Consider the following 7,040-nt stretch of genomic DNA (forward strand, 5'->3'; position numbering starts at 1 on the left):
TGAACAAATGAGGTGGGTCATCATAGCTACCAATGCGATCCGCTGGAATACACTCAGTTTATGGAAAAGCTTAAACGCACCAGCTAAGGATTTTGTACAAAACTGGTTCTGGCGAATGGAAAATCAGGCGCCATCACCTCTGACCGGCATGTTATTTAAGGCGAAATGGAACGAAAGAATATTTTTCATTAACCCCTCTGGTGTTTTCAGAAAGTACACAGAACATCTACCTTTCCAATAGCACGAGTGCATCGCCCATCGCCGGCGGTTTCTATTCAGAAAATCCGCAAAAGAGCGCTGCTTTTTCTGCTTTTTGTTGCTGATGGTAGATGTGTCACTCATCTGGCAACGCCACAACAATCAGATGGCAAAGAATGGACCCTTCGTCGGTCAAAAAATTGTTCAAAAGTTACATGAGATAGTCTGAAGGTACTCTGCAATGCCTACGGCGTACACCGAAATGCAAATCTGAATCTGCCTCTGTCATAATTTGGAGTTGCAGGGCACAAAAACCCACCTCATCAAACAAAAAAACACAGCCACTCACGGCTCCCAGGAGTAGAGGCATATAAAAATGCATAATATATATGCAGTGAGATTCCTAAACCTTCCGCTACCAGCCTTAAGGGCTAATGTCTAGAGGCTTATTTGCCATGCACTACCCGCTGATTGAAGCTGATAGCAGTAGTTGTAGGACTGGTGGTTCACGTTCACTTTCCACGCTAGATTGCGGTTTGTCCAACTTACGGAATAACCTCCGGAAAATCTGGGCAATCATCCCGGAATCTACACAGATGTCAGTTCTTCTGTTCGAGTTTCCCTATCACATCTCGTCCCCTCGTACTTATAACGGTTTTTATGTCTCCAGTACTATAATAGCATTTATTTGCGAGCCTATTCATTTTTTAGTCGCCAGGCTGATAAGTACATATCTATTCCTATACAGTGTCATTTAATCACCTGCTTTCACCACCTTAACCGTGGTGAACGTTTAGTTTTTCTCTATTTGTGGACTTGATCCTATTTTATGGCTCCTAACCCCATCGAGCCTCATTCCATTCCCTCTTCTTCCCAAGCTTCAACCTTGAGCGTCACCTGATTCAGGCGCCCTATTTGGTTGTTAAACACATCGTCTAATCTGTGCTTCATACCCAAATGGACCTCCATTCGGCAAAATCAAAATAATCCAGATGACTACCGATTTGCGCATCCCTTCAAATATGCCGTCCGTCACGGGGTTGTTCAACGACCAAAGTTCGTCAGCGCAGTGATAGCACAGAACTGCCATACGCAGTTTGATACAGTACACGCAACTATTAACTTCCTACTATTGGAAATGCCCTCGTTCATTCACATCTTTGTCTACAACTGCGAACAAGTTCTTCACCTGACAACATCCGCCTCCGGGACACGTTCATTCTAAACCGCTTAGACTTCTGTTCGGATATAAACAGTTTGTCGTCCTTCATTCTATGCTTCTCGCAAAGTTGGCTATTTTCTGTGCAGTTCGTGTTCCCTCTTGTGCGTCGGCACTAACTCCTTCCCCCAAGGAACTCTTACACCCAACCCTGATTTAACAGTGATACTAGTGCGTCTCTACGGTTTCAATGTATATCGTGACTATGGGATTCCCGCTACCATCTATCCGTATCGCTAATTCCTCTACCTAATCATCCCCTCTTACGCTCTTCATGGCATTGGCCACAAGCCCAACAGCCCGGAGCCGAAACGGCCTCATCGGTGGTTCCAGACTTTAGTTCAGATTGACCGGCCAGATCGGGACAGTCTTGATACAGCACCAGATCCGTTGCCCTGGTTCGTTACTGTCCGCAATTTGAAGTTTTCTTATCATGTGCCAGCCAGTACGCGTCTTTTTTGCACCCACTCGTTATGTTTTTCCCGCCACATAATAACAATAATAATAATATTTATTTCCAACTAGTGGGTAGCAGTAGGGGTCCAAAATTACAAGGTTTCTTTTTGTCCTGTGGAGAACATATCAGATGGCACGAGATCTGAACGTTAGGGTTTAAAAGTGGCGGGCAAATAAAACAACACAAGTGAGGGCATAACAAAGAGCTTCCTGCCTGGAACGTGACAAAAACAAAAACTTCAAACTACAGGAAGTGTAGGGCCGGAATAATGGATATGGAGAGGCAGCAGAGCTGCCACGACATGGCACGCCGGTTTGAACTAAAGCCCGGAACAGTCACTAGGGCTTCATGGCCTTGGGCTGTGTGGCGGATGGCCACGGAAAGCTATGTGGGGATGGTGTAGTGGGGTAAAAATGTAGTACGGACGAATGATAGCAGGAAATGCAGAATTACAGTGTGCAGTGAAGCTTGTGCGACGCACTAGTGTTGCAGATGGAGCAGGGTCGAATGTAAAGGTTACTTGGGAAACGAGTTCACGCAAACTGAGCAATAATTGACTGAGTTGGTGAGGAGTACGAATAAAAGCCACCGAGATCTCTACATCTGGCAATGAACGCCTTCCGGTGTTGGCCGGGGACAAATAGAGGTTGATTGTGGTTGTCGGTATGGGAACCAGTGAGCGAGAAGGCCTAGACAAAGTAAGAGGGAAACAATGGCTAAACGATATGATCTTGTCTCAGCGGCAAGGGTCGTTTACCTACCCCGCGGGAACGTGCTTGGTGTTGGCTAGGCTGACAACAAGGTGGGGTGCAAGAAGGTACAGAGCCATTGATGTAAGCGGTCGCTGGTAAATATCCTTTTTGGGTCTTTCGGAGCACTGGCGAGACTTTTGGTTATTCTTTTAAAGGATGAAACACAGCCACCATCGAGCATGGATATACGCAGCCTCAGTTGTTTGGTTTCCTCTTCGATCTCAGTGAAAGAAATAGTAATCTAGGGGATTGCGATTCCAGTTCGACCAATGGCTTTGGTTTTCTGAATTAACCATGAATAGGACGGCCTTACTTTCCGAATTTACAGGAGCTCCTCTGTTTTGCAGAGCAAAGCGGACACGTGACACAAGCTCCGGGTTGAAAATCTGGTTGAAGCGTCTTCTGATAATGCTACTATTGCATGCTAGTGATGCATATGGGAATAAAATAATGGTCTGCGTTAATGAACATTCATTTTATCCTAGATCTTAACTCGGTGACGTAAACTAGTTCAAAGAACGCATGTGATGACTCATCTACAGCGACTTACGGCGGAACCTTCGAAGGCAAACGGGGTAGTGGAGTGTCAGTGACAACAATCTCGGGGAAGCGCATCCCCATTCTGTCGGCGTGGTTGCACGAGAACCCGGATTCACCAACGACATGACTATCGTAATCAAAGATTGCGTCCGGTTCTGAGGGACGACGAAATGTTGGGAACGACGTTGAGGTCAGTCAATGCTATTCGATGAAGCTAATGACGTTCAAGTGAACGGGGAAGTATTCAAGGAGAAAAAATTGATTGCCATTGCATTAAATTAATGTACAGCTAGCAATTCTGGGTATAAAATTCATGAAGGACAAGGGAGCATAATCTGTAGGAATACATGGACCTCTATTCGAGTGACATGAGTATCCTATCAACGGGCTGTTTCCGCCCCTCAGATCTGGAGTAAGCTAGGTCGTGTTTTTGGACAGGAAGGACCGAGACGGGTAATAATGTAGAGGCGCATTGTCCAGGAGAAACAAAGGTCCGTCTTTGGTTCGTTTCCACAGGGACAGTGGTAGCACTGAGTATATAAATTAGAAACTGATTTACCGAAACCGTAGTTTGAGGGTGTTTGCCAAGTGGGGATGGAACTTCGAAGTTTGGTATTTCAAGGGTTATTTGAAACCACCCGTTATGCCTGATTAAAAAATAATTGCTATGTAACTTGTAACACTTATTGAAACCCTTGTTATGGCCTTCTACGAACTTACTGTCACTGGCAAAGCCGATGACTGATCAAGTTAGACTTCGACACGCTCATAACAGACACAGCTCTTCCTCGTTCTGATGAAACAAAAACGGGCTTGACGGTGTTTGTGAGGTCTCCGGTTCTCCTTAAGCGACCCAGGAGGAAATCGTTTTATTCAGGGGAAGAGATAAGGCGGGGTGTAAACTGGTGGGAGGGTTGGATTGTATCTCGAGAATGGCTTCAAACTACGTGAACAAAATTGTTCTTTGCCAGTTTCTGGACGGCAAATGAAAATGAGGCCAATATTGTGTCGTGAACTTAAAGATTTCGTTGGGCACGAAAATGTAGATGTGTTTGTTCTAGATTACGTGACAATAACTTGTTACACCAACACCACTCAAAGTTGGGTTGGCACGAACTTGACATATTTTGGTGCAGAACAGAGGGGAACTGAGTGATATATGGGCAACAGAGTCCGCTTACGCGTTCGTAGTTCTCCGCCCATAGTTCCACCGTAGATATGAAGCGCAAGAGAATAGGTGTGGTGGACTTTTCGCCGCCTGCAATCGGATCGGTGACAAAGCTCCAAAGTGCGGCGTTCGAAGCATACAAAATACATCGAAGCTAGCAGCTAGAGGTAGAAAAGCTCTTAATTTTGCACAAGACAAACCTATTCTGGGCCAGATGAAGTCCGTTCAAGGATCCTAAATGATACGTCATTCACACTGACAAGGCATTTATACCTTGCATTTCATCAGCCGCTTCTTTTCATCTGCTTGAAAGGAAGCGAGTATTATGTTATTCTATAAATTAGTGACCGACTCTTGCCCACCACAGACCTGACCTACCGTGCAGGGTGATTGAACGCATCCTGAAGCGAGCCATCCTGGATCGCCTTATAGCCAACAACTTGATATCCCCAGCCAGACGCGGACTCCTCCCAAATCGTTATTGGGTGACAAACGTGCCCAAATATATGAACAGCTCAGCCCAAGCAAATGACGAGCGATTCATGTATAATACATTATTTTCTATAGAGGAGAATGTCGGTAGCTCAGGTAGCTTAGATGGTCGTTGGCTTGTTCGCTGAGCTGGGCAATTTGGTTGCAAACGTTTCATCACCAATCGAGGTGACATCATCAGTGCGTAGTTGTGCGTAGCGGTGGGTTAGTGGCTAGCACAACCACTAACCCACCGCTACGCACAACTACGCACTGATGATGTCACCTCGATTGGTGATGAAACGTTTGCAACCAAATTGCCCAGCTCAGCGAACAAGCCAACGACCATCTAAGCTACCTGAGCTACCGACATTCTCCTCTATAGAAAATAATGTATTATACATGAATCGCTCGTCATTTGCTTGGGCTGAGCTGTTCATATATTTGGGCACGTTTGTCACCCAATAACGATTTGGGAGGAGTCCGCGTCTGGCTGGGGATATCAAGTTGTTGGCTATAAGGCAATCCCGGATGATTTGGGTTTTTGGCTCTCTCAAAACATGTCCTCCTCACTCACCATGAGAAATCGGCACAAAAGGCATTCACCGTATGATTCGGCGCACCTGCTCTCGCATTACTCGTAAGGACTTCCAAATACCACATGCGGCTTTCTTCAGACCACTCCCCGAATGTGCCAACCATGATTCTAGACTTGGCGCCAGAAAGAGGTGACCCGCATTTAGTGTGTCCAACTAGCTGCCGCGAAAATGATTGCTGGCTTTTATTTCATGAGCTATGAAGCGCGTCTTTTGGTGCCTAACCACGTTCCTCTGGAGTATTGTCGACGCCGAGGGGACCTTAAACTTGACATACAGTTTTTACACCGGTGTCCCAGCCAACACTCTGCGGGGTAAGCTCACACAACATACATTTATCAGGCAAAATATTTTATAATTTCGGAAAGTGGCTGCGTGGATTAACCTTGCTGCGACGGTTGTCCACGCTGCATTCAGTATCCAGTTTGAAGTACTATTAGTCGCTTTTATGCGAATCCTCACGCTGGCAAGCTTACTGATTCGCGCTGAGAACAGTGCTGGACGTTTTCACCTGTTCTTTTCAGTTGGACGGCCGCCACCAAAGGACAAGGAGTAGGACGATCCCGAAAACTCCGGAGCAAGCCTCGATCCTATGAATCCGTGAATGACGCGTAGAGCGTTTCAGGCACTCAGCGTCACATCCAACACGGAGTCATCCAAAAAACCAGGATATGATTCATAGAAAGTTGGACGGTTAATTGGGCGCTGCTCTATAGTTTATTGGTTGAACATGTATATATTACAAACGAGGAGCTTTATAGCCGTTGACCATAAAATTCTGAAAAGTTAGTTGATGAATAGTAGCCTGGTGTGCCATAAAAAGATATGGGAAGACAAAATGACCCGGTTCGCCAGCGACGACGAGAAAGCATGAGTAGCCCTCAATTGTACCCGCGTGAACTAGGCGATAACTGACAGATCAAAAGCTTCAGCAACTGCAAATTAGATGTCGGTCATGACTGACCTAGGTTCCATGTGTCTAGTTGATGGGGCGCCGTGAAGCCCTACCCACATGTTAGTAGTGAGCGTCAGCTAGGTTCTTTCAGTTGTCCGCAATGATCGAAGTTTCGGTCTTCCGCAAATTACGGCCCATTGCGCAAGCTAGAATGGAACACTCTTGTGTTCAAAAATAAACTTGCAAAATTTTTCCGGCTATAATGAACGCGGCTTCCGGAATTACTTTTGTAACAGCAAATATAGATCAAAAATATCTACCGGAGTGATACCTCCGCATATTTTACACCCACAAGTGCCGCGAAGGTTCTAGAGCGTCCAGCGATCTATTTCAGCGGTGAAACTGTTTGAAAGTTCCGCCCATTAAAGTGAGTCACCATTTCCACAATTAGCGATTTCTGATTAAACTAGGTAACGTATTCACAGTGTTCACGGATTCATGGATTCACGGATTCCAGCGATCTCAGCGGTGAAACTGTTTGAAAGTTCCGCCCATTAAAGTGAGTCACCATTTCCACAATTAGCGATTTCTGATTAAACTAGCTAGGGTATTCACAGTGTTCACGGATTCATGGATTCACGGATTGATACACAGGCTCGAGGCTTTTGCCCAAGTTTCCCGGGTCGGCATTGTTCTTGTCGGTCAGTGGCTGTCGTTCACCTGAAAGGCACAAGTGAAAAAATG

The sequence above is a fragment of the Opisthorchis viverrini genome (genome assembly GCF_000715545.1).
Source record: "Opisthorchis viverrini unplaced genomic scaffold opera_v5_399, whole genome shotgun sequence".
Taxonomy (NCBI): Eukaryota; Metazoa; Platyhelminthes; class Trematoda; order Opisthorchiida; family Opisthorchiidae; genus Opisthorchis; species Opisthorchis viverrini.